Raw genomic sequence first — 27,423 nt, 5'->3', positions numbered from 1 at the left:
TGTAGGAAATGTATGGGGGGGGGGGGAGTTATATTTTTGTATATTCCCAGTCCTAGTCTAGGGTTCCAGTCTTGATGGCGTCAACCGTCTAGCTCTAGTACACGCAACCAGTACACTTATACTTATATACTTGAATACCCAGCAGTACTCAATCAGACACTAGATCAGATAGTTCTACACCAACCTGTACTACTCAACCCTGTGTACAGTAATTCTAGGAATCTTGCGGATTCCTGGTACACTGTATCTCCGGGCTTTTTGCTAGCTCCTGGAGTAACTAGGTCTACTCCTCTCGGCTTTCTAGGAATTCAGTCTCTTTTTCCATAAACTTGTTTTGTGACAAGAAACGTAGAAAAGAAGTGAATTAATATTGATTACGTTCAACGAACAAATGTGAAGTGTATTGTGATGTGAAGACGATCTGTATGTAAAGCGCAGATACAGGCCTCACAAGCCTATAATTAGTGCCTGGGTTTGGCGGCAACACAACCCTTGCTGGCGGCAAAATTTTTGCGAACTTTTCATTGGTGAGTAAGGTTTAATATTTGCAGGAGTTGAGGGTAATTATGAAGTAAAAGAAAATATTTTATGCGAGGTCTGATGGGTGTCATAATTTCATTATATACCGGCGCTGGAGATTAGATCTGAAAGGGTTGAAGCTAGATGGAAGGTTATTAAATATGTATGCTCAACCATTTGCTTTTTACTCAACTAATTTGGGGTTTGCTTTCATTAAAACCATGTTCCCGGAACCTTTATTAAAATACAGGATTGAATTAACATTTTCAATTATTCTATATAAACTTAGCATATTTTCTAATTTAATATAAATATATAATTTTTTAATAAAATAGATTTAATAAATACACAGACTATATTAATCAGACTAGACGACTGTTCTGTTTCACAAGGTTAATTTCAATCTCAATATTTCAAAATATAAAATGTTAATTTAATAACTTTCAGAAATAAGTTAATCAATTTATCGACATATCAAAATTATTTTGAAAATCAGAAATATATTGGGGAAAAAAACATAAACTTTGAATGCTTCTTTAAAAAAAATAATAAATAATATCCAATAAAATTAAGATATTTAGTATAAATCTCCTCCCCCCTTTACCCACACCTACAGCTTTAATTCCCTAATCTTTAAAAAATCTCCTCTTTCTCATCCATCCATTTATATTATATTATATATCTTTCTATTATAATCTCAATCAATTATGCATGATCGGTCCCTTTAAAACCTAAACTCCTTTAATGAATAGAAAATAATGAAAAGAGTAAAAATAGGCCCAGCCGGAAGGCCAAGCCTTATTAATTGGATGATTTTAACCAATTCTTGAAAAAAAACCGTTTTGACAATGCAACATTTTAGGCGACTTTTGATATCTATTTCAAAAAACTGTAAATCTAACAATGCTCGATTCACAACGGTACCCTTAAAAATTGTATTTGATCAATATTATGTAAGAAATGATATTTTTTTTCTAGGGTTAAAACGATTAAAGGTGATGATGTGATCTTTGCATTGACTTGGTCAAATGAAATTACGCTTACAGCTTATTTTTACTACATTTTTTATATATTATCAATACATAAAAAATTGATGGTTATGATAATAATAATGATTTCGGAAATATTTTTATGTTTGTTTTTATATATAAGCGCTGAATTTTTGTCTTCATTCCTGGGTATGGGATAACGAAGTTATCTTTGTTGCTCATTAAAAAAATACTCTTTTATACAAAGAAACTGAGTTTTTGTCACAAACTCCAAAATTTGTAATCCAAATAATCTTTGATATTTTAAACAATATCAGACTTTTTGATTTCAAAATTTCTTAGTTTGAAACGATAAAGGTCTACAACATCGGGTTTAAGATATATGGGTAGTTTGTGGCAAAAACTATAGTTCATTTGATTGGCATAACTTTAAATAATTTTGTTTTAGAGATAACTATTTTTGACTTAAATGTTTTTTGGCATATCAATTTGCAATATTAGATTTTTAGGATATCAGGGCGCTTCGCGCCGATAATCTATTTCAAATGTGAACATTTTCTCTTTGTATACATTGTAAAATATAAACAAACAAAAACTCGAGGATTTCATAAAAAAAATTCGTGAATTTTGAAAATATATTGGAAATCAAATTTTGTTGTAGGAAAATTTTTGAAATGTTGATCTTTCATAAACCTTCCCTGGGGTCATGTGAGGTACCAAAACAAATTTTGACCGAATCGGTTCAGCCGTTTTGACGTTTATTGGATACAAAAAAACAGACAGATAGACAAGCAAAGTATGTACATATATATATATATAGATATGATCCATGTAGTTCCTGGGGTATATATCTCTGTATGATCTATGGAGTACCTTGTAGTATGNTTTATCTTCTTTGTTTGAGCATGTTCTTCTTCTCTCATGTTTACTTGTAATTTACTTACAAACCACACAAAAATTTCTAAAATCAATATTTTAAGAAAAAAAGATGATTTGAATATCATTCACACACCCCACCCCCCTCCAAATAAACCAATCATACCATTAACATCCATTGTATATTATTTATCTCTTTATGCTCTTTAATTATTTTATTCTTTCCCTACTTCTTCATAATCTTCCTTTCTTCTTTTCCCAACTCCCTTTTTACCTCCCTTCTTCTTTTCCCTACTTCACTCTTATCTTTCTTCCTTCTTTTCCTTACTTCCTTATTATCTCCCTTCCTCAATATCTCCCTTCCTTCTTTTCGTTACACCCTACTCCCCTATCATCTCCCATTCTGTATTATCCTTACTCCTCTATCATCTCCCATCCCGTATTATCCCTACTCCCCTATTATCTCTCATCCTGTATTATCTCTTCTTCCCTATTATCTCTCATCCTGTATTATCTCTTCTTCCCTATTATCTCTCATTCTGTATTATCCTTACTCCCCTATCATCTCCCATTCTGTATTATCCCTACTCCCTGTCATCTCCCATCCTATATTATCCTTACTCCCCTATCATCTCCCATCCCGTATTATCCCTACTCCCCTATTATCTCTCATTCGCTATTATACTTACTCCCCTATCATCTCCCATCCTGTGTTATCCCATTCATCTCCCACGCTGTATTATCCCCACTTCCCTGTCATCTTTCATTCTTTATAATCCTTACTCCCTGTCATCTCCCATCCAATATTATCCCTACTCCCCTATCATCTCTCATCCTATATCATGCCTACTCCCATCCCCTTCCCCCCTCCCCTTCCCTTCCTGGTATTATCCCTACTCGCCTATCATCTCCCATCCTATATCATGCCTACTCCCATCCCTTCCTGGTATTATCCCTACTCGCCTATCATCTTCCTTCATATATTATACCTACAAACCTGTATTATCTCCATCCCTACATTATCCATACTCCTTTCAGAACCTTCCACTGCAATTATCCCTAACCCCACTCCCCCCCCCCAGCACATTTCTCCTTTTAACCCTCATTTAATACGCTTCGTGGTTTAAAAGTGCTGAGTATATTAAACTAAGATGAGATGGGTAGGGAGGCGAGGAGGGGAGAAGGGAAGGGTAAGAGGGAGGGGAGGAGAGCAGGGGAGAGATGTTCTTTCATGTGTAAAAAACAGATCTTCATTTTTTCCAAATAGAACTTCAGACATTTAAATTCTTTTGTTTCTCAGACACATCCAGTATTATTCAGCTGAAATCAAATAAAAAAGTGTTGAAAAATCTAAAAGATGAGTAGTTGAGATAAATGATAAAAGGAGAATTACGCACATTATAAGAAGCAAAATAAAAAAGAACAGAAAAACGAGAAGAGAAGTAAACAAGAGGTTAAGAAAGAAGAAAAAGAGTTGAGAACAAATGTTGCAGAGTAATTCTAATAAAATTTGTAAAGGTTGATAAAAGGAAAAGAAAAGAGATGTAAGGAGAAGACAGGATTAAAAGAGAACATGAAAGGTCTAGAGAAGATTAAAGGAGAGGAAAGAATGGAATCAAATAAAAGAGAGAATGAAAGAGAGGAGAGAGAAGAGAAGAGAGGATAAGGTTGAGAGAGAGGAATTCCTAGGAAAGATTTGAAGAGAAGGATTTCTGGAACTGCAGAGCATTGTATACGCAGAACCATGCACAAACCTTAAACTGAAAACTTGTAATAATAGCTCGGTGCCTCATTCTTAGTATTTTCCAACCTATACAACCCGTCTCAGACCCTACTGTACCAGATAAATAGATAGATATATCTATCTATCTTGTTGTAAGTATTTGGATAGAAAGATAGATCTGCTGTTTAAATGAATGTAAATAATGTGTAAACTCTAGGAATCTATAACAGTGGGATTCTTATTTCCTACTTTAATTTGAAGAATAATCAGTATTTTTTAGCTTGCTGTAATACTTTGTATTAAACTACGCAGTAAAAGTAAGCAGCTAATAAAAAATAAAAAAAACAATGAAATGATAAAAAATAACATGTATGTAAAGCACAGAACAAAGACTAGAATAGAAGGGAAATAATTCTATCTCTCAGTATGAATTTGTTTAGTCCCTTTAAGTCTGAAAAAACAGAGATTAGAATAGAAGGGAAATAAATCTATCCCTCAGTATGAATTTTTTTAGTCCCTTTAAGCCTGAAAAAAACAGAGACTAAAATAGATGGGAAATAAATCTATCCCTCGGTATGAATTTGTTTAGTCCCTTTAAGCTTGAAAAAACAGAGACTAAAATAGATGGGAAATAAATCTATCCCTCGGTATGAATTTGTTTAGTCCCTTTAAGCCTGAAAAAAACAGAGACTAGAATAGATGGGAAATAAATCTTTCCCTCAGTATGAATTTTGTTAGTTCCTTTGAGCCTGAAAAGGAGTTCAAAGTGAACAATAACATGCTAATCTTCACAAATTTTACGCAGTACATCACACTTATACAGTATGATCCCTGGACATATCCCTTACAATTTCTTCTTTTTATAAAGGTTATGCTGAAATGAATTCGGGAAAGTATTACAGGTTGTCAGAGAATTGAATTAGAGAAAAAACTAGCGATTTTACACTTTTTTTGGACTTAATTCCAATCTATATGATCTATTCTCATTGGTGTTAAAACGTCTGAGATCTCATTTTTTGTGAATTATCCTGGATATTTAAATGATCCTTATATCTATAACAAGTTGCGATATTTACAGCGTTTTTCATGTTTATGAGACTTAAATGACGACATTGTTTTTCTTTTTTCCTTTTGTATAGATCCAATATTGTAAATTATAATAATTATGCAACAAAGAAAAGAGCGTTTAGCGAACTTTGTGAGAATGAGAAGTTTTAATGAAATAAATTATCATGATTCGTCGATATCAGGGTGTTCGTAAATACTCGTTAGCACAAGAGTAATATTACTTAACCCATTTATTTTCATGAAAAAAGTTGTGCTTTAATTCAACTGAATATTGATTTTACCCCTCCCCCCTCTCTGGCGAGCTACTCTTCTTTTCCCCAAGTTATATCCCCCTCCCTCTCTTTTTATCCCCCCCTCCCCACCCATCTCATTGAATATTGAGCGACATTTTGCAGATACTTCCATACCTAATAAAAAACGGATTACTTCATACAAAAACATCTTTTTCAAAATTCTAAACTTTGAAAGTTTTCACAATTTTTATCCCATTTTACACTTATGGGGAAAATTTTAAAATTCTTTGAACTTTTGTAAAGACCAATCGAGTGGAGGAAGACTAGGGGAATTTCTAAATTCCTCTGTCATTGGTTGAATTCAAATCTCATGGGATCTCCCTCAACCCATCCTCAATACGGACCCATCCTCTCAACCATCCTCGACCCGGACCTAGAACCAGCCCATTCAACCCGTCAACCAACCAGATATACTCAAATATATTCTCATCTTATTGGATAACCGGGAACATTTTTAATTCAGATTCAGTTCAAGATTCAGTTTCGGATTTAGTTCAAGATTCAATTTCGGATTCAGTTCATGATTCAATTTCGGATTCAGTTCAAGATTCAATATCGGATTCAGTTCAAGATTCAATTTTGGATTCAGTTCAAGATTCAATTTCGGATTCAGTTCAAGATTCAGTTTCGGATTCAGTTCAAGATTCAATTTCGGATCAATTTCAGCCTTTCAGGATCACTTTTAGAAATTCGATTTCTATGGATAAATTTTAGGAGAAAAATTATATCAATCAGGTGTAGGTTCAATATCCATGAATCAAATTTGTTGTAAGCGTGATTTCGACAAAGAGGCTAATTCCTGATTCATAACAAAACCCTTGAAACCTTAATCTGATCAATAATGTGAAAGATATTGTGGGTTTTCCAGGTTCAAAAGTATTTAATTCTGATAACTCTATATAATTTTCTGCAATAGAAATGGAAAGATTGTATTTTAGTCAAACTCCTTAATTTGTAATTGTGAAGTAGGATTAATTTACATTTTAACAACATTCGTAGGTGTAAAATTGCTAATTAAATTTTAGATTTGAAACAAAATTAATCTTAATGTTAAGATTGAAACCAAAAATTAAAAATGAATAAGTTTCAGGATCAATTTCAGGATAAATTTCAGAATCAATTTTTAGGATCAATTTCAGGATCAATTTCAGGATCAATTTTGGGATCAATTTTCGGGATTTTTTAGGATCAGATTTTATGTTTAGTATTGATCTTAGATTCAGGTTTAGGAATAAGTTTAGGTTAAGGTTCAGGTTCAATTCTAGATTTTGGTTCAGGTTTAGTTTCAGGTTCAAGTTACGGTTCAGGTTTAGGTTCAATTTCAGGTTTAGGTTTAGGTTCAGGTTCAGGTTCAGGTTCAGGTTAAGGTTCAGGATCAGGTTCGGGTTTAGTTTTAGGTCCAGGTTCAGGTTCAAGTTTAGGTTCAGGTTCAGGATCACGTTCAGGTTCAGGTTCAGGTTCAAGTTCATGTTCAGGTTCAGATTCAGGTTCGGGTTCAGGTTTGGGTTCAGGTTTAGGTTTAGGTTCAAGTTTAGCTAGCTTTTGATACAAGTTTTGGTTTAGGTTCGGGATCAGATTCAGGTTAAGGTTCAAGTCAAGGTTCAGGTTCAGATTCAGGTTCTGGTTTAGGTTCAGGTTAATGTTCAAATTTAGGCTTAGCTGTACAAGTTTAGATTCAGGTTCAGGATCAGGATCAGGTTCAGGTTCAAGTTCAGGTTCAGGTTCAAATTCAGGTTCGGGTCTAGTTTTAGGTTTAGGTTCAGGTTCAGGATGTAGATTAGGTTCAGGGAAATGTATGGAAGTATCTCCGTTTTTCAAACATGTTTCCGGAGATCTAAAACAGATCCAGGTTTAGCTGTTAGTATTGATGAATAAATCAACTTTAAGTTCGGTATTGATAAAAATAGATCAGCATCAGTTAGGTACTGATAGATAGATATATAGATAACGTTTATTGCTAAAATACATGTATCTGTGTATACAGCACGAGTTTCCAATTTACAAATTTATAATTATTTTAACAGTTACAAGTACAAAGCAATTAGGTGGAAAATAGCTCTTGGCTGTTTCGACTAGTTTTTCCACCTAACTTCAATAATGATAACAATCATTTCAATTAAACAGATTAAAGAGGAGATCTATTAGTAAACATGTCAAATTAGTATTCATCATTTTAAATAAACTTAAAGAGACAGGAACATAATTTCAAATAACCCTCCCTCAGAATTCAACTTAATTAGAGGATGAAAAACAACGAAATCTTCCTTATTAGTTCTTACTACTTAGATATTAGTTTTAAGTCCGTCGCTGTAAATTATACTTTCCACTCTTTAAATAAAACAAAATAAACAAAGTAAAAAGTTAACACAATACCTAAAATCAAGAATTTGATTAAGAATTAACGCTTATTTTATGTTTAAATCTATATATATATATACATTGAGTGTGTTTCTGTTTGGATCCAATAAACGCCAAAAAGGCTGAACAGATTGGGCCCACATTTTTTGTGGGAATTCGCGTGACCCCATGGAAGGTTTATAAATGATTGTATTTTCAAAAATTTGCTTCTAACTAAATTCGATTTTTGTAATTGTTGTAAATCCACGATTTTTTTTATAAAATCCGCGATTTTTATTTGTTTATTTCTTTTTTCAATGTTTACGAAAAAAACATATGTTCACATTTGAAATAGAAGATGGGCGCGAAGCCCCAAAAAAGCCTAGTTTTTATAATAACTACACAGCATGAGCAATTACAACTTACTGTGCAGTATATACACACCTAAGCATGGTTATTTGGACCAAGTTAAACAGCAACAATGAAAATAATTAAAAAAGCACATATACATTGATATTTAATTTGGTAGAGGAAAGGAGGAGAATGTCAGGTAAGAAGGAGAATGTTATCTTTAACATGGCAAAATCGGAGAAAGTAACAATTTTAGATAAAATAAAAACTCAACAATTTTAAAATTTTAAATCTAAATTATTTTATTTGTTTTCAAGAGAGGGTTGAAAAACAAATCAAGTCTAGTATTTGTTTTCAAATTGATTCCAGATAATAACATTTTATTTAATTTCTCAAGAAAATAAAACCGTTTTTGAAGTAGAGAGATGGAAGGGGGTGATGGGTTAAAGGGATTGTTAATAATATATCAAGTTACCATCCATTTAAAGATTCAAACAGTTAGGTGTTTTAGTCACACAGTAGTTTTGAGAACCAGTTTAATCGAATATAATTAATTTTAAATATTCTAGTATTTTGGCTTTACGCAATGTAACTTAGAAAAATAGGGTCACTTTAAATTATGTCAACATTCCCTTTTTACATTTTATAAATGATTTAGTTCTGTTAAACTTAAAGAATAATACACTTGTAACTTGAGGGTTGAATTTAGATAAAGTTGAGTTAGCGAAGAAGAAGAATATAAGAAGAGTGACCGGTTTAAACTTTTCTTTATTTACCCCACACACAACATTACAATCAAGTTCATTTAATACATCAGGGAGCAGGTACAAAAGAAATTCAGTCGTTGCCACAAACCCACATTTTCTAATCTCTATATCTTAACTACCTGATGGCGTAAACTTTTGATAAAGCAAACTTAGATTATTTGATCTAACAGAATGCATAGTTTGAAACATCTAAGAATTTAATGGCAAAGATAAAGAGACTTAAAAATTAGAGTTTGTCACAAAGACTCAATTCCTTTGCGTACTTTTTACATTTACAGCCAATCATCTTTCATTTAAATTGATTATTAATATTCATATACTTTTTCTATAACTGTGTCATAAATTCTATCTGACTATTCTATCTGGTAAAGTAGTTGTATATAATTGTTGTCGCTAAGGAACAAGATTCTGACGATGAACAGATAGACAAGGTATAACCCACAAATCAAAATCGATAATGCAGAAAACTCTTTATTTCCTAAAAAAATAATGAAATGAATAATNTCTGTATAACTATTCTATCTGGTAAAGTAGCTGTATATAGTATCTGTATAACTATTCTATCTGGTAAAGTAGCTGTATATAGTATCTGTATAACTATTCTATCTGGTAAAGTAGCTGTATATAGTATCTGTATAACTATTCTATCTGGTAAAGTAGCTGTATATAGTATCTGTATAACTATTCTATCTGGTAAAGTAGCTGTATATAGTATCTGTATAACTATTCTATCTGGTAAAGTAGCTGTATATAGTATCTGTATAACTATTCTATCTGGTAAAGTAGCTGTATATAGTATCTGTATAACTATTCTATCTGGTAAAGTAGCTGTATATAGTATCTGTATAACTATTCTATCTGGTAAAGTAGCTGTATATAGTATCTGTATAACTATTCTATCTGGTAAAGTAGCTGTAAATAGTATCTGTATAACTATTCTATCTGGTAAAGTAGCTGATATAGTATCTGTGTAACTATTCTATCTGGTAAAGTAGCAGTATATAGTGTCTGTTTAAGAATTATATCTGGTACAGTAGCTTTATATAGTGTCTGTGTACCTATTGTATCTGGTAAAGTAGCTGTATATAGTGTCTGTTTAAGAATTATATCTGGTAAAGTAGCTTTATTTAGTGTCTGTGTAACTTTTATATCTGGTAAAGTAGCTGTATATAGTGTCTGTTTAAGGCCTCTATCTGGTAAAGTAGCTTTTATTAGTGTCTGTGTAACTTTTATATCTGGTAAAGTAGCTGTATATAGTTTCTGTATAAGCATTCTATCTTGTAAAGTAGCTGTATATAGTGTTTGAATAAGAATTATATCTGTTAAAGTAGCTGTATATAGTGTCTGTATAAGAATTCTATCTGGTAAAGTAGCTTCATTTAGTGTCTGTGTAACTTTTATATCTGGTAAAGTAGCTGTATAGTATATATAGTTTCTGTATAAGAATTCTAATCTTGTAAAGTAGCTGTATATAGTGTCTGTATAAAAATTCTATCTGGTAAAGTAGCTGTATATAGTGTCTGTATAAGAATTCTATCTGGTAAAGTTATAGCTGTATATAGTGTCTGTATAAGAATTCTATCTGGTAAAGTAGCTTCATTTAGTGTCTGTGTAACTTTTATATCTGGTAAAGTAGCTGTATAGTATATATAGTTTCTGTATAAGAATTCTAATCTTGTAAAGTAGCTGTATATAGTGTCTGTATAAAAATTCTATCTGGTAAAGTAGCTGTATATAGTGTCTGTATAAGAATTCTATCTGGTAAAGTTATAGCTGTATATAGTGTCTGTATAAGAATTCTATCTGGTAAAGTAGCTTCATTTAGTGTCTGTGTAACTTTTATATCTGGTAAAGTAGCTGTATAGNATTCATTAAATTTTTACAATTTTAAACAAAAATAAATTTAATTGAGAAAAGGAATTAAAAGTACTTGGGTTGAGGTTAATATTTGCAAAAACTTGAATATCATGCAGTGATTCAAACTAAAGATGAGACAAATTATAGACAATAGCAGACATATAGGCAGTTGCACTTCCAGGTGTACTTGCACTTCTAGACAGATCGGCAGGCAGTAGAAATTCAGGCATATTATAGTCAGGAAATCATTGGTAAAAACAATTCATCGGAGAGGAGATCCTAATTCATCGAACACCGTTCAAATACAGAGGGACCAACAATGTATGATACTCCAGAAACGACATTAACGAAATTTATTTTGACTTTTTTCTTAAATCATCGATTGATATTTTATAGGTAGAACCTCAAAATTTAACCTTCAGATTGTTAAAATCTAAAGCTATTTTATACGGAGGGAACCTGTTTTTTTCATTTAGAAAAGAAGGGAAATAGCCTTAAATTATATTTTTTTTTCATAGTGTAATTTCCAAAAATGTTGATAAATCAAAATTTGTCAGTGCAAAATTAGGTGTGATCAATTCAGCCATTTTGACGTTTATTAAAAAGAAACAAACAAAAAGATTTTCAAACAGACAAACCAACCTTCTGTCTAGATGAGGGCTTGAGAAAGATTAGAGGAACTAAAGAAGGAATTATGATTCAAGTAATAATAGCGTTGCTTCAACCCGTTTCTGTGATTGCGTGATTCCTTTCAACTCCCCTCATTGGTCCAACAGACATATATTGACAATAGACATGGGCCCTGGATATGCTTATGAATAGATAAACATGGGCCCTGTAAATACTTACAAACAAATCTGGGCCCTTGATATACTTTTACACATAAGCATGGGATCTGTAGGTTTACTTACAAACAAATACGGGCCCTGGATATACTTATACACACAAGCGTGGGATCTGCAGGTTTACTTATAAACATATAAGGGTCCTGGATATACTTTTAAACAGAATTGTATGGATTCTGCAGGTTTACTTACAATCAGATAGGGGCTCTGGATATACTTACCCTGCAAACGTTTAGTCTCCGACAAACCAATGTCTAACATCCAGAATTATTTACCCTACATCTTCGCCATCGGCACATATAGTCGGTTAAATGATTCCTGGGCCAGGTTCAATTATACCGGACCCAAGTTCTATTGAAAGTTTATGTATATCCCGGGCCCAAGTTCGACTGATAATTTATGTATGTTCAGGGCCCAAGCTCAATTGAAAATTCATGTATGTCCCGGGCCCAATTCCTATTGGGAGAATGGGACAAAAACGTTCCCGCCTGACTGTTTTTCCCTGGACGTCGGTAATTATTATGTCTGGTTGTGTAGAGGGGGGTTTGAACTTAATAAATATACATCTGTATTAAAAAGCTTAATAATATAGATATATGTAAACTGAGGTCATGAAACTTGGGATTCTTATAACAGTTTATATTTTCAGAGTTATATTTCCAGACGATTTATTAAGTTTACGCTTTTTTACAATTTACATTTTTTCATATCATAATCACAATTTAGCGCGCTACCCTTGTAATTCTGAAAGAACTGATTACTCACCCTCAATTCCAATTTTCAAAACCTGATATCTTTGCAACCTCATGTTAATATGTAGAACTTGAATACACAATTTAAATTGTATTATAGTTCCGGAGAAGAAAGGAAAGGATGATCATTTACCGGAGATACGTGGATTCACAGATCCGTCCCGTCGGAGATACAAGGGTAGAGAACTTAGGATGGATTGATCCTGTGTGCAGGGCGGGTCCCGGAGAAACCATGAACCTAACGGAGAAACCTGCAGTCTACAGTCTACCCCGGATACTAGGAATCCGAACCAAGTTCTTCCACCGACAACTTTATTATATTTAATCAGAACAGGACTTGTTTCTTTACCTTTCTTTAGATATCATTTTTCCAAGATATAATTTATTCTTGTCTGTAAAGTAATAAATGCGAATACAACAAGATTATAAAATATTTAAGTTTGATCTCTTTTGGTTTTTTTTTAAAGTGAAAAAACATAATATACTCTCAATGTGCATAATTGCATCATATCTTTTTTAGCTTGTGTTAAAATATTCACTGCGTGTACAACTCTCATATATATACATCGATTGGTGACTTTAAATCTGCTGTTATGTGGATCCCGCCTGTTTTTTTTCAACCATGTTTATTATGTTTTGAATAGAAGAGAGTACGGTTAGACATAAATATATGAATTAAATTAAAAGAGTATTTAAAGATATAATTAAAAATACATTTTGTTATGAGATTACTGTGTAATGTATTTTTTTTTAAAGTAAAAGTATAATGAAAGGGAATAGAGAACAAAGCCTAAACATTTTAGAAGTTGCACAAGAAAATTGTATATGTATTGATAATATTACTCGTGCAGCGAATCTTAATTCATCATCATGTCAATACATTGATCACAATCTAATTAATAGGACAGTTCACGGTTGTTAGTAGTGTGGCATGATAAAAATTGATCATACAAATTATTATTTAAATAAAAAATAATTTCAGAGGATTATCTACGAATTTTAAACATTAAATATTAAAAATATAATGAAATGGACCAATAGCATGCTTAGCGTAAGTTTTCGGAAAATATAATGAAATGGACCAATAGTATGCTTAGCGTAAGTTTTCGGAAAATATAATGAAATGGACCAATACATANTAATGGACCAATAGTATGCTTAGCGTAAGTTTTCGGAAAATATAATGAAATGGACCAATAGCATGCTTAGCGTAAGTTTTCGGAAAATATAATGAAATGGACCAATAGTATGCTTAGCGTAAGTTTTTGGAAAATATAATGAAATGGACCAATAGCATGCTTAGCGTAAGTTTGCGGAAAATATATTTCATTTTCTTGCTTGTCTTTCCTGTTTGAAAAATCGGTCAGAAAATTATCAATTTTCAGACAGTACAAAGAAGATTAAGTATCAATCAATTGATAAAAGAATAACGTTGTAAATCACTGATGGCACGATGTAAGCAATTCTAGTTAAGTTAAATTACCATAGCACAAAAGTTAAACCCTGAATTAATATAGCACAAGAAAAAGGTTAGATTTAAAAAAACATTAAAATGATTAAATGAATGTTTCTTATTCTATTCAGAATTTCTTAAATTAAAAACAAAATCATGAATTTAGAAAAATTTCCGACTTTTTATATTAATCTCCACCAATGATGAGCCTGGGTTTAAGCCAGAGCTGGGGGGTAGAGACCAATAGGAGGCTGTCGGCCTTATATTTCGGGTATGTTGGAGGCTGGGGGGGGGGGTGTAGGATGCCCAAACAAGATCCCCCCTCTCATCCTCTTCTCATCCTCATCCATTCCTCTGTAAAATTTAGGCCACTGAGGTTCATAGTGCATATATTTCAGGAATCATCTTAACTTTGTCCAATAATCGTTAATCCAAAATATACTTTCTATACACAAGTCAATCAGAGGTTAATTCAATGGAAAATAATAATTAATATAAAACTAATTTTCGGAAATATTGACCACAATATCTTCTTGATAGAATTAATATTGATCAATATCTTCTTGATAGAATTAATTTTTATTTACAGTGGTAAATAGAAATTATTTTCAAAATAAGAAAACTTTTTAATTTTTAGAAAATTATTTAAAAAGTATTATTTCAAAGGGAGTGTTCGCGAAAAAAAGGGGGTGTAGTCTTACGGCGAAAAATAATTGTTGTTTTAACTTTTAAATTGTTAATACAGACTGATGATTTTTTAATATCTGTATGTAATGTAATATTTTTATCTTGTTTCGAGGCAAATAAATAATTATTTAATTTTATTTTTTAGATTTTGAATCAGAAAAAAATTATTTTGGTCGAATTAAAACAAATCAATAAAATTATTTTCCGGGAACTTTTGTAATTCACGTTCAATATTGATTAATCATGCATTTACTTGGCATTTACTGGAAACTTGAAGGAATTGAGCGAAAACATTTTAAATTTCTAAAATTAAAGAACCAACAAAATGAAATACATGATTTACTACTTGAATCATTTATCATCGTGATAGAGTCTGTTTAAAATCAAGCACTATAAAGTCTAGTCTTTAAACCCACCAAAAAAAGTGCTATAGTTTTGTTTTCAAGCAAGTTTTTTAGGGTAAATTAGAAGAGGGGGGGGGGGCAAATACCAAAATTCAATCTTAATTCTTTGGAATTAGCATTTTTATTTCCATAGGCTCATAAGTCACTAAATACTAAATAGGTATCTTTTTACATTTATCAGTTTTCAATTATGAATTGAAGTGATAAATATCCACATGTTTTTTAACAACATATAAAAAGATTTGATGAAATTAAGTTTGAGTTAAGATGAATTCAGAAATGTTACCTTGGCAGTCTAGTTCAACTTATTATTCTACTCCGGGATACAAGAGAGAATATCCATACTATCCATACGAGTATTGTGGTAGGTACCCTTGTATCCATACTAGTACTGTGGTAGATATATGTATCCATACCAGTACTGTGGTAGGCATCTTTGTATCCATACCATTACGGAGGTTAGGTTAGGTTATACTAGTACTGTGGTAGAAATATGTATCCATACCAGTACTGTGGTAGGCATCTTTGTATCCATACCATTACGGAGGGTAGGTTAGGTTATACTAGTACTGTGGTAGATATATGTATCCATACTAGTACTGTGGTAGGCATCTTTGTATCCATACCATTAGGGAGGTAGGTACCTTTGTATCCATACTAGTATTGTGGTCATGCGGATTTAACGGTTCGGTCCTTATCCCAGAGATTTGTGACATACTGTGAAAGGTATCTGTATCCATACCAGTACTGTGGTAGGCATATTTGTATCCATACCATTACGGAGTGGGGTACCTTTGTATCCATACTAGAATTGTTGTATATGTGTATCCATACCAGTACTGTGATAGCTATTTGTATCCATACTAGTGCTGTGGTAGGAATCTGTATCCATACTAGTATTGTGGTAGATATATGTATCCATACCAGTACTGTGGTAGGCATCTTTGTATCCATACCATTACAGAGGAAGGTACCTTTGTATCCATACTAGTACTGTGGTAGGAATCTGTATCCATACTAGTACTGTGGCAGGTATCTGTATCCATACTAGATCCATATTAGGTCTGTAATAATAGATTCTGTATAAATGACAATACCCTATATCAATAATAATATCCTTTTTAAATGATATTATCATAGTATCATTGAAAATTTGTATCCTGTACCAAAGATAGCATCCTCTATATCTGACATGGTGCCCTGTATCTAGGGATGGATCGTTTCCAATTTATTTAAAAAACGATCGTTTTGTTTTGAAAACGACGAAGAAAAAACGAAAACGAAACGATCGCTTTAAAAACCATAGTTTTTTTAATAACTTTTTTTAAGAACGATCGTTTTCAAAAACGATATTTATTTTTAAAAACGAGTGGTTCGTTTTGAAAAACGATCGTTTTTCGTTTTCCACAACGTTCCTTTATTAACGACCGTAAACGAGGACACTTCGTTAATGATCGATAACGACCTTTTAAAGAGATAATATTTTTTCGGTCGGAAAAACCGAGGTGAGAAAACATTCAGGTAATTTGTCTCGATAAATAAAAACATTTAAGACAACATTCATAACCTTATTTTCTATCGTTTGTAAAAACGATTAACAATACTACGTATACGATATTCATCATATATATCTATATCATTCACACATCTAAGATATTCATCATATATATCTATATCATTTATACATCTGAGATATTCATCATATATATCAATATCATTCATACATCTGAGATATTCATCATATATATATCAATATCATTCATACATCTGAGATATTCATCATATATATCCATATCATTCATACATCTGAGATATTCATCATATATATCTATATCATTCATACATGTGAGATATTCATCATATATATCTATATCATTCATACATCTGAGATATTCATCATATATATCTTTATTAATCATACATCTGAGATATTCATCATATATATCTATATCAATTATATATATTTGTACATGAAAAATAAGGAGCCTGGGCTGAATGCGGCGTGATTTCTAATCTATTGATTTTCTTCAATTTTCAGAGAAGAAGTAATTACAAAATAAAAATTATAAACGTAACGAGAGCATGCAGAGTAACATCGATTTTTCTCTCTCAACCCCCCCCCCCTCCTCCTTCTTCTTCTCCTTCCATCTATCCTTTCCCCCCCCCCCCCTCTCTCCAGGTGTATTGAGAGAAGAAACCCCCCCAGTAGATTAATAAATATTAACAGAGAAGGACTTCTCTTTAACTAGCTCTGAAAGTACATATATAATCATAAAGAGAAAATATAACAAAAACTAAATTAGTTCAAATTGCTTTGTTTGGTTTAAAGTAAACAAAGCATGCTAAGTCAATTTGTTTAAAATTTAACCAATAAAACTGGTTATATTTCAGTATTTACAGCTTTCACACATAAATTATCACGACCAAGTAAGATCATCCAGTAATATTTGTTTACAAAATTAGTGTACTGCAGTTTTTGGGAAGAGAATAAACAACGTAACTGCTATGTAGGTTGAATTGTTTATATTTCACTGAGATTCTGCAGTTAACGTTTGATTTAAACAAAGATGTGTGTTTATAATTCATGGTTCTTGACATAAAGACTCTGAAAAATTTCATTCCACTAAAATTTTTTTTTTTTTTTTACAAAAATTTGTTCTTATTTTAAACCCAAAGATAAAAAACTTTTTCGATTTTATAATCAACTACTTTGATAAATGTAAATTTTAAAGTAAAGAGAGAATGTAGAATCCTAAATCAACTTTACTTATTTTTTACAAAAATTTTACAAAAATTTGAAATTTAAGATATTGCTAAAATGATTATGATCTAAAGTCTATCTTAAAAAAAATAGAAGAGGGGATGAATGAAGCCCTTGAGAATTTGAAATAATAATTCACGAGTATCAAATAACTAAAACCTTCAGAATTCTGAAAATCATGAAAATTACAAAAATTGTAAACATCTAGACATAAAAAGTAATAATCTCTGTTTGTTTGTTTGTAGGTTAGGTCATAATTCTTGAACCCATTGGCCGATTTGTCTCAAATATTGATGAGGAAACTCGGGAGAACCACGGGAATGTTCTTAGATTTGTTCTAAGAATTTGAGTTGAGTGGTCCGAGATTTATAGGGAAAATATAGTTTCCCCGTAAAATGATGATGTAAGTCAAAGTGCGGGTAAACGGCGGGAGTGAAAATGATTATCCTGGGCAGCGCCGGGCAATTCATCAAAATATGTATATTCTATCATCAAGGAAACCAAGTTTGTTTTACTAATTTGTTTTTTAACATCGTTTTCTCATTTATTGTGAGCTAGGCAAGAAAAATAGTTTTGACAGGTTCGATTATCAATATTTTAAATCAATTCAGAGAAACTGCACAGACAACAAATCATGTTTTGAACAAGGAATTGAGGGCTCTTCGCGCCAATTTTGTCTAACTTATTTTTTTGTTTTGCTCACATCACATTTAAAATTTCGTTCAGTTTGGATTAGTTTCAGGGAGTGTAAGCGTTATTCAAGGGACTCCCATGCAATTAGATGGTACCGGTAATACCATTGTGGAAGATATTGTCGTTTTTCTAGATTTAAAAGTAAATTCTGTATGTGTTTCAAGAAGTATAAATGTCACTTTTTTGTAAAGAAACCATAGTAAAGTTAGTGGTAGGGGGGAGAGAAAGGTTTAAGAAGAGTTAAGTGTAGGGGGAGGGGGTGAGAGTGGGGAGGGAAAGGGTTTAGAAAAGTAAAGTGGTGGAGGGGGGGGAGGGGAGGGAAAGGGTTAAGAAGAGTAAAGTGTGTGCGCTACTCCTCACATGCAGTTCAGTTGAAGTAAAGTCGGCTCTCAGAATACAAGATTTAATTCTTAGACGAGCAACATCTAATCTCAGAGTTATCTCTCTCTCGTTCTCTCTCCGTCCTCTCTGCTCTCTCTCTCTCCGCTCTCTTTTTCTCTCTCTCTCGCTCTCTTGCTCTCTCTGTTGAGCGGTTTCTGAAGAAACCGCTTGAAGTTTATTAGAAAAGCGGGGATTGGAGTTTCTCGCAAGATTTATCCGAAAACGCGTCTCAATTCTTCAACATTTAGTGATTCATTTTCAATCGTAAAAAATAAAAAGAATAACCTTCGTTTGATTTGGTCGACAAAGACAGGGTCATTCAGAAAGTGAGAGAATTTCTTAAATTCAATCATGGTAACCATTACCTCAAATTTTCACTAAATTTTCAGGGGATTCCGGAAAAAAAAAATTGTAAAAAAATGGAATTTATAGTTTCGTTGTGAGTTGAAGAATGAAAATTAAGGAGTGTGCCATCAAGGATTTACAACAGTGTTTCCTTAAATTGCTACGGTAAAGCCAAGCAAGAAAAGGCCAAGATTTGAGAGAAACCCGGATTTACGTGTTTAGGCTTAAAGGGTTTAGACATAATTATATATGTAAAGAAATTACTATAATACAGTCAAATAAAAACTCAAATAACCTGAATTCTAGTCAATACTTCTAGCATAGTATACTTGTATTCTAGTCTACACTTCTAGCTTAGTATACTTGTATTCTAGTCTATACTTCTAGGATAGTATACTTGTATTCTAGTCCATACTTCTAGCATAGTATACTTGTATTCTAGTCTATACTTCTAGTATAGTATACTTGTATTCTAGTCTATACTTCTAGCATAGTATACTTGTATTCTAGTCTATGCTTCTAGCATAGTATATGTTTCCTAATTGTAGCTGGCGCCCTAACTGATTCTAATCTAGTCTCTACAAGTCTACAATCCTCATCTCAAGCTTCCGTAACTATGTATACATAAATCCCTTTCCCCACATTCCTTTTTCAATAATCCCTTTTCATCCTATTAATCTAATCCAATCCTTTTTTAAAAATCCCATTTCATTCTTTTAATCTAATCGGTTCTCCACTAAATAATCCCATTTCATCCTTTTAATCTAATCTGTTCTCTTCTCAATAATCCCATTTCATCCTTTTAATCTAATCTGTTCTCTTCTCAATAATCCCATTTCATCCTTTTAATCTAATCTGTTCTCTTCTCAATAATCCTATTTAATTCTTTTAATCTAATCTGTTCTCCACTAAATAATCCCATTTCATCCTTTTAATCTAATCTGTTCTCCTCTCAATAATCCCATTTCATCCTTTTAAGCTAATCTGTTCTCCACTAAATAATCCCATTTCATCCGTTTAATCTAATCTGTTCTCTTCTCAATAATCCTATTTAATTCTTTTAATCTTATCCGTTCTAAAATTGCTTAACTTTCTCTGCCCCCTCTCCAACCTTTTTTTACCGAATTTTAAAATCGTTTCCCTCTTTTTTCAATAGTTTTGCTATCACATCATTCATAAATAAAACTAATGTGAATGTTATCAATAGTTTAAATACCTCATACTTATTGAAGAAACAGACGTCATGCTTTTTAGATTAGCTAAGGATTATTGTTTCGATTTTATTAGTGCTAAAAAGAAGAACATTAGTAGAGATAATTTTTTAAGTGTTTAAGAGACGTTGCACATAATTCTTATTTCAAATCACCTTAAAATTAAAAAAAGGGGTTTATCCAATTCACATCGCCACCGCCGATATCCTTAAAACTGATCAACGATGTAGAAGGAGTTCCTTCAAACAATCTTCTCAGTGGTTTCTGCAAGTAAGAAAAGAGAAAATCAAAGAGATTACGGATATCCTCATGCAGTCTTGATCTCACAAATATTTCAAGGGTACCGTTGTAAATCGGCCATAGCTCCCTCTTTAAATTCAGAGTTGGTTGAAATTACAAGTGCATTCCTTTTAAGATTGAGAGGTTTTCCCTGTCTAGCTTGTTTATTATTTATATAAAATATCTTAGGGTTAGTTCACTGTTACCCACTGAGAGAGCAGTATCAAATACGAAATAGTATTTAAACTTTTTAACTCATTTTTCAGACGGAAATCATTAAAAAGATTTTCTGAACTGGCGTATTTATAATATATAAAGTTTGATATAAACAGGAAATAATGTATCAAGTGTGAGATATTGTGAAGAACTTTTAAAGTTTTACAAAACCAATTGTAAAATAAAATGAATGGAAACCGGCCAACTTGTCTTTACAGTGATCCATCTGTTTTCGTCAAAACTGAGTTTGAAACAGGTAACTCTATTTTTTAAGTTACCTGCTCATTGGAAATTTATTTATAAATAGATGTTCCATGAAAGAAAAAGTTTTCATATTGTTTTCAAAACTGAAATAAAATAAAAATATCAGCAAAATTCGCTAAGAAGCTGTTAACATCTTACGATCATTAGATCTTTAAAATCTTTTAATATTTCAAAGTATAATAAATTCATTAAAATCAAATTTAGAAAAAATCAAAGAATTTCCAGATTAGGTTTCCAGGATACAGGGATTAGACAATTAGAGGTTGAGGAGAGTAATCAGTTCCCTTGATGGGATTGTGTGTATAGTTGTATAGTGTGCTTTTTTAGGGATTTGATATCATAATATGGTGTTGAATATATACAAGGTCTAGTATAGCAAGCTTAACATTGATCTTATTACAAGATTACAGTGTGCTGAATACTGATAAAATTATATTACTTTCATTTCTATTTTTCATATGCTTCATATGACTATTTTAGGGAAGAACAAAAAATATTTTCAATTTCCAGAATAAAACCAGATACATTTGCGTGTCTCATACGGTGGTAAGCGATTTTATCAATAAAATGATGACGACTTTCGATTTCAATTTTGAAATTATATCAAGATTTTTAACAGCATGATTACACATAAACATGGAAACTAAGAGAAGCTGACAGTTAAAAAAGCTTCTCTTTATTCCCTTGTAAACTTGTTAACATTGTTAACAATGGAAACTTAAATATAAAAGTCGTCTTGTTTATATTGATATAATTACCTACCACCGTACTTTTGCGAAATCCAAGCGAGAAGAGCTACGAGGTCTCAAAGTCGTACCATTGATGTCGAATAAATTTTCGCTTCTCCTTCTGTCTAGTAGTGAATGAAAAAAGTTAAAATAATTGTTATAGACGTAATTTCAAGTTATTAACTGCCATTAAATTGTTGAGTGGTATGTCTGATTCATCTGAGCAAACATATTCAAGTTTTTCTATCTAAAAATCTATTTAATTTCAATTATGATTTTTCAATAGAAGTGATTAGGGATTGATGCACAGGGTTACCCACAAAGGATGAAACTTCTGGGACGACTGTTTCCTATTTTCATGATTCCCTTTGCGAAATCATTAAATTTGACTTTAAAGACTAATTTTAAGATCGTGATATTTTAAAGGTTTTAGGTCGTCTTTATAGTCTCATCCAATTTGTGGATAACACAGTAGCAAAGACAAAGAAGTATATTGTTAGAATTTTTCATTTCCAACTTTTTAAAGGGAAGCAATTACTTAAAATTAAGTAAACAGTCCCTTTAAGAAAGGTTTTTTATTCCTTGTTTTCGTGAACTTTTTCGAGTCGTTTTTAAGTAAAATATAACATTAGAGAAGCTGGCACTTTTCTTCCCCCTTCCTCCCCTTTCTTACCCGTAATTTGATTTTGATTTATCAGAACTTAAACATTTTGATAAATTTATTTAGATCTGTTTTTAACTGATTAGTAACTAATAGACATATTTTACCTTATGTTTTATATCTTACTTTTTGCTGCAAACATAAGTATTTTGAATCATATGAAAGTAAGGTGGGGGGGGGGGTATTGGCAGCTAATGTGGAAATGATTTTCGTTTTTTTGTGTATTTTAGGCGAAAGAATTTGTTTTAGAGATTTTTTAAGATTAAACTTGTTTTAAGCTTCGTAAAAAGTTTAATTGGCTAGTTTAGAGCATACTTAAATCTTCATTTCTTTTTAATTAAATTTAGGGATTTTCGCAAATAAATAAAAAAAAACCTGTAAAGCATAAAACTTTATATTTCAATGAATCAACCTATTTATTTATACTGCATTCACAACTTTTACATTCAATAGTTTGTGTCAACCAATGTCTATCTAAATGTCTATTTATCTATCTAGAGTGAGACACATATAATTGTGGAATAACATGAAACACACCAATTTTTGTATATGTACAGTACATGTACACTGTACAGATAAATTTCTCGTAACAAGATAATTTCGGGTTACTGAAAAAACTATTTACTTTTTAGCAAAATCAATTTCACAAAAAATTACAGGCCTCATTCTATATATATTGATTTATCTATCTACCTATCTATTTATCAAACTTTCTAACTATATATCTAGCTATCTATCTATCAAACTATCTATCGTTAAATATATCTACCTATGCTCATTACTCCGGAACCAAAAGAATCTAGAGAACCAATTCTTGTAAAGCTTTAATTAAATCAAGCCTTTCTTAGAATATGTCTATGTCTAATTTTGTGTCTAAGTCTACGTCATGTCTATGTCTATGTCTATGTCTATGTCTATGTCTATGTCTATGTCTATGTCTATGTCTATGCCTATGTCTATGTCTATGTTGTCAATTTATTGTACGATTAACTACATTCACAATAAAGTTAATTTACACTCTTTTAAACCCCCCCCCCCCTCATCCCATTTCTCCATTACTTAACCCGTTCCCTATCTACGAGGTAAATATTAATGGGCTCCTCCAACCTCCTCCAACCTCCTTGATCGTCCTTTAACCTTCTCCAACCTTCTCCAACCTCCTCCAAATTTCTCCAACCTCCTCCAATTTCTCCAACCTCCTCCAAATTTCTCCAACCTCCTCCAACCTCCCCCAACCTCCTCCAACCTTCTCCAACCTTTTCCAACCTCATCCAACCTCGTCCAGCCTTCTCCAACCCCTTTCAATCTCCTATAACCTACTTCAACCTCCTCCAACCTTCTCCAACCTCCTCCAACCTCCTCCAACCTCCTCCAACCTCCTCCAACCTCATTCAGCATCCTCCAACCTCCACCAACCACCTTCAACCTCCTCCGACCTGCTGTGACCTCCTAAAATCACCTCTGACCTCTCCCAACCTCCTTTGACCTTTATGTTACCGACCTTAAACCTCCCTTCCGCCAACCCTCCTTGTCTCATTCAGCTAGACGTCTTTCTAACCCTTCTTCATGGGACCTTGGTATGCATGAATCCTATTCAAACGTTTAATGAAATTTCCTTTTTCTAATTTATTTTCTATTTCCGATTTTTTTTTACCAAATAGCCCCCCCCCCCCATAGATCTCGCAAAAACTTCGAATTTGGAAAATCATTTCCTTTCTTTAAGTTCCCAGGTGGTCGCTTTTATACAGTGTGTATTCATTAGTTCCAATTATCTGCTACATTAATCTTTAGAGTTAACCCTTCAGGTTCAATCCTTTTCATTAATTTCTTCCATCAGAATGTTTTTAAATACTTTCCATCACAAAATTTTAAAGGTTTCACATCACAATACCGTTAAATGCTTCCCATCACAATATCGTTAAATGCCTTCCATCACATTATTGTTAAATGCTTCCCATCACAATATCGTTAAATGCCTTCCATCACAATATTGTTACTAATATCGATACATGTGCGCGTTCCATAACAATATTGTTAAATCCTTCCCATCAGAATATTGTTAAATACTTTCCATCACAATAAAGTTAAATGCTTCTTATCAGAATATCGTTAAATTTTTCCCATCATTTAACGTTAAATGCTTCCCATTCGAATATCGTTAAATGCTTTCCATCAAATAATCGTTAAATGTTTCGCATCACAATATCGTTAAATGCTCCCACTCAAAATATCGTAAAATGCTTCCCATTCCTTTTTCGTTAAATGCTTTCCATTACAATATCAGAATATCGTTAAAGGCTTCCTATCTGAGAATCAGACTTTATATTTCAGACGCTTTGATATCTTCCCATTTTTAAACATTTGATAGTTTCCCATATTAAAAAAAGTGTTTAGCTTCCCGTCTATTAACATACCATAGCTTCCCATCTATTAACATACAATAGCTTCTCATCGGTAGCACTTGCATTCTCATCTAATTATTGGTAAACTTACAAATTCAAACGGTGATAGCTTTAATTTTCCCATCGCAAGATCTTAAGAAGTATATGTATGATATCCAATAATATAATTTCCAAATTTTCTCTTAACTTTGATAAAAGCTTTCCATCTTAAGAGGACACAATTTTGGTTTAGATTTCATTAAATAAAGATATTTGACAATAGGTTAGCGTTCTGCAAGGAATTTTGGTTAAAACCATATAAAATTTAGATGCAGGTTTTTACAGTGTAAATTTGCTGAATCATCCCCGGACCCTGCCCTGCGGTACGGGGGGTGCTATAAATCCCCGACTTATGACCATAGTAAAAACTCCAATTCTAGACCTTTACATGCTCTTTTTGCAGACTTTTTTGCAAAATAATATAAAAATGCACAAGTCAGCGTCTATTTAATTTGAACCATCTTGTGTTGCCAATTTCGAGTTTTATTTTTTTAATTTATCGGGATTTTCAACAAAAATAGACATCGTTATTCTATAAATGGTTTTAAGGGTAGGAAAGGGTAGGAAAGGGTAGGAAAGGATAGGAAAGGGTAGGAAAGGGTAGGAAAGGGTAGGGAAAGGTAGGAAAGGGTAGGAAAGGGTAGGAAAGGGTAGGAAAGGGTAGGTAGAGGTAGGAAAGGATAGGAAAGGTTAAAGGGTAGGAAAGGGTGGCAAAAGAGAAAAGTATGACAAGAAAAGATGAGAAGGGAAAGGAAAAGGATGATATGGAAAAGTTGTATAAGAAAGTTTTGAAACTATAAAAACGGGGAAAAATACGACATTTTATCAAGAATTGCATGTGCGAGGTAAAGTGTGTGAGAACTTATCGTTTACAAGAAATGGCAATATTTCTCAGGATAAAAAGGATGTTACACTTTTATTATTACACAATTTTATAATTGAGTTCAGTCAAGAAAAAAAAGAAACAACATAGTTCTGAAAATTGCATTTTTAACCGTTTCTGATTAACATAAACACAGTGCATTAGTTCAACACATGTTCTACATTTTAAACAAGAAATTGAGTTTTTCTTTTTTAAAAACGTAAAGAAGGAAAACTCATTCATGAAGTTTACAAACTAAGTATATAAAAAAGCATGAAATATTGGCTTATGATAGTAAGAACTTGAGACCCTGAAGGTTCAATAGATTATATTTTTATTTTAAATCTGCCGATTCTATTTCTTATTTTTTGCATAGAAACTGCCAGAAACTATACATTAATAATCTTTATATATTTGCATCTTGATGATGTAAAACTTTGATATTTCAAACTTAAATTTTATTATCTAACAGAATTCATATTTTGAAAAGTTAAAGATCAATGACATCAGAATGCAGAACTCTTTAAAGGTATATAGTCACAAACTCAGATATACGTTAATCTCAATATCTTTGCAACCCGAAGTGATAGAACATTGATATTTAACCAAATGTATGCGAATTCTGTTAGTCTAAGCTTGGAAAATCAAAGGTTTACACCAACATGTTGCAAAAATATAAAGATTATTAGGTTTTAATTTATGGCAAGGACTACATTTTTTCTATAATTTGTAAGAAAAATTATTTTGAGATTTTGATGCTATTAAATAACCAATAACCATCCAGCTGCATATATTTTAAAGTCTTCTGGCGCTAATTTATTCATTTATTCTCACATTTATCCGGACCCTTATTTATTCTAATACTTTATTTTTATACTTGGTTTTAATAGGACTTTGTATGCTTATATTATAGGGTTTCCTTATGGTTTAATTATACTTATATTAATTTTAGGGTTTCAATAGGTTTAATTATTCTTACATTAATTTTAGGGTTTCCTTAGGCTTATTCTTATTACATTAATTTTAGGATTTTCTTAGGTTTAATTATTCTTACATTAATTTTAGGGTTTCCTTAGGCTTATTCTTAGGTTCAATTATTCTTACATTAATTTTAGGGTACCCTTAGGTTTAAATATTCTTATATTAATTTTAGGATTTTCTAAAAGTTTTTTATTTGATATTTTAGGTTTTCCGTTAATTACTGTTTCTTGTATTTGAGGTGTTCCTATATCATCTACAGGGTGTCCCACGTAACAAGACAGTTGTTGAATATTTTAAAATAACTTATTACTTAAGTTGTTTAATACCAAAGAGAATTTAAGAATATTTAATGGTAGTCATATTATAGTAAAATATATGGTAGTTAACGATTTTATTGAACGAAAACAAATACAAAAGGTTTTTAATATCTATTACAGTATAGGGAAGAAGACATTCAAAATTATTTACCAATTGTCATGTTTCGTGGATCACCCTGTATATAAATAAGTCCTTCGCTCATATATATTTGTATAAATATATGTTAGCTATAGCTAAACAAATATTTTCTTTCAAAAATCGTTTTTTTCTTTAAAAATTGATTTTTAAAAAATCCACTGGCAACGCTGGGCACTTTTGCTAATATAAAATACAACTTATCAGTCCTTATGAACAGTGTACA

The sequence above is a fragment of the Eurytemora carolleeae genome, unplaced genomic scaffold (genome assembly GCF_000591075.1).
Source record: "Eurytemora carolleeae unplaced genomic scaffold, Eaff_2.0 scaffold100, whole genome shotgun sequence".
NCBI classification, from domain to species: Eukaryota; Metazoa; Arthropoda; class Copepoda; order Calanoida; family Temoridae; genus Eurytemora; species Eurytemora carolleeae.
The sequence above is the reverse complement of the archived record's forward strand: the minus strand, read 5'-3'. Positions refer to the sequence as shown.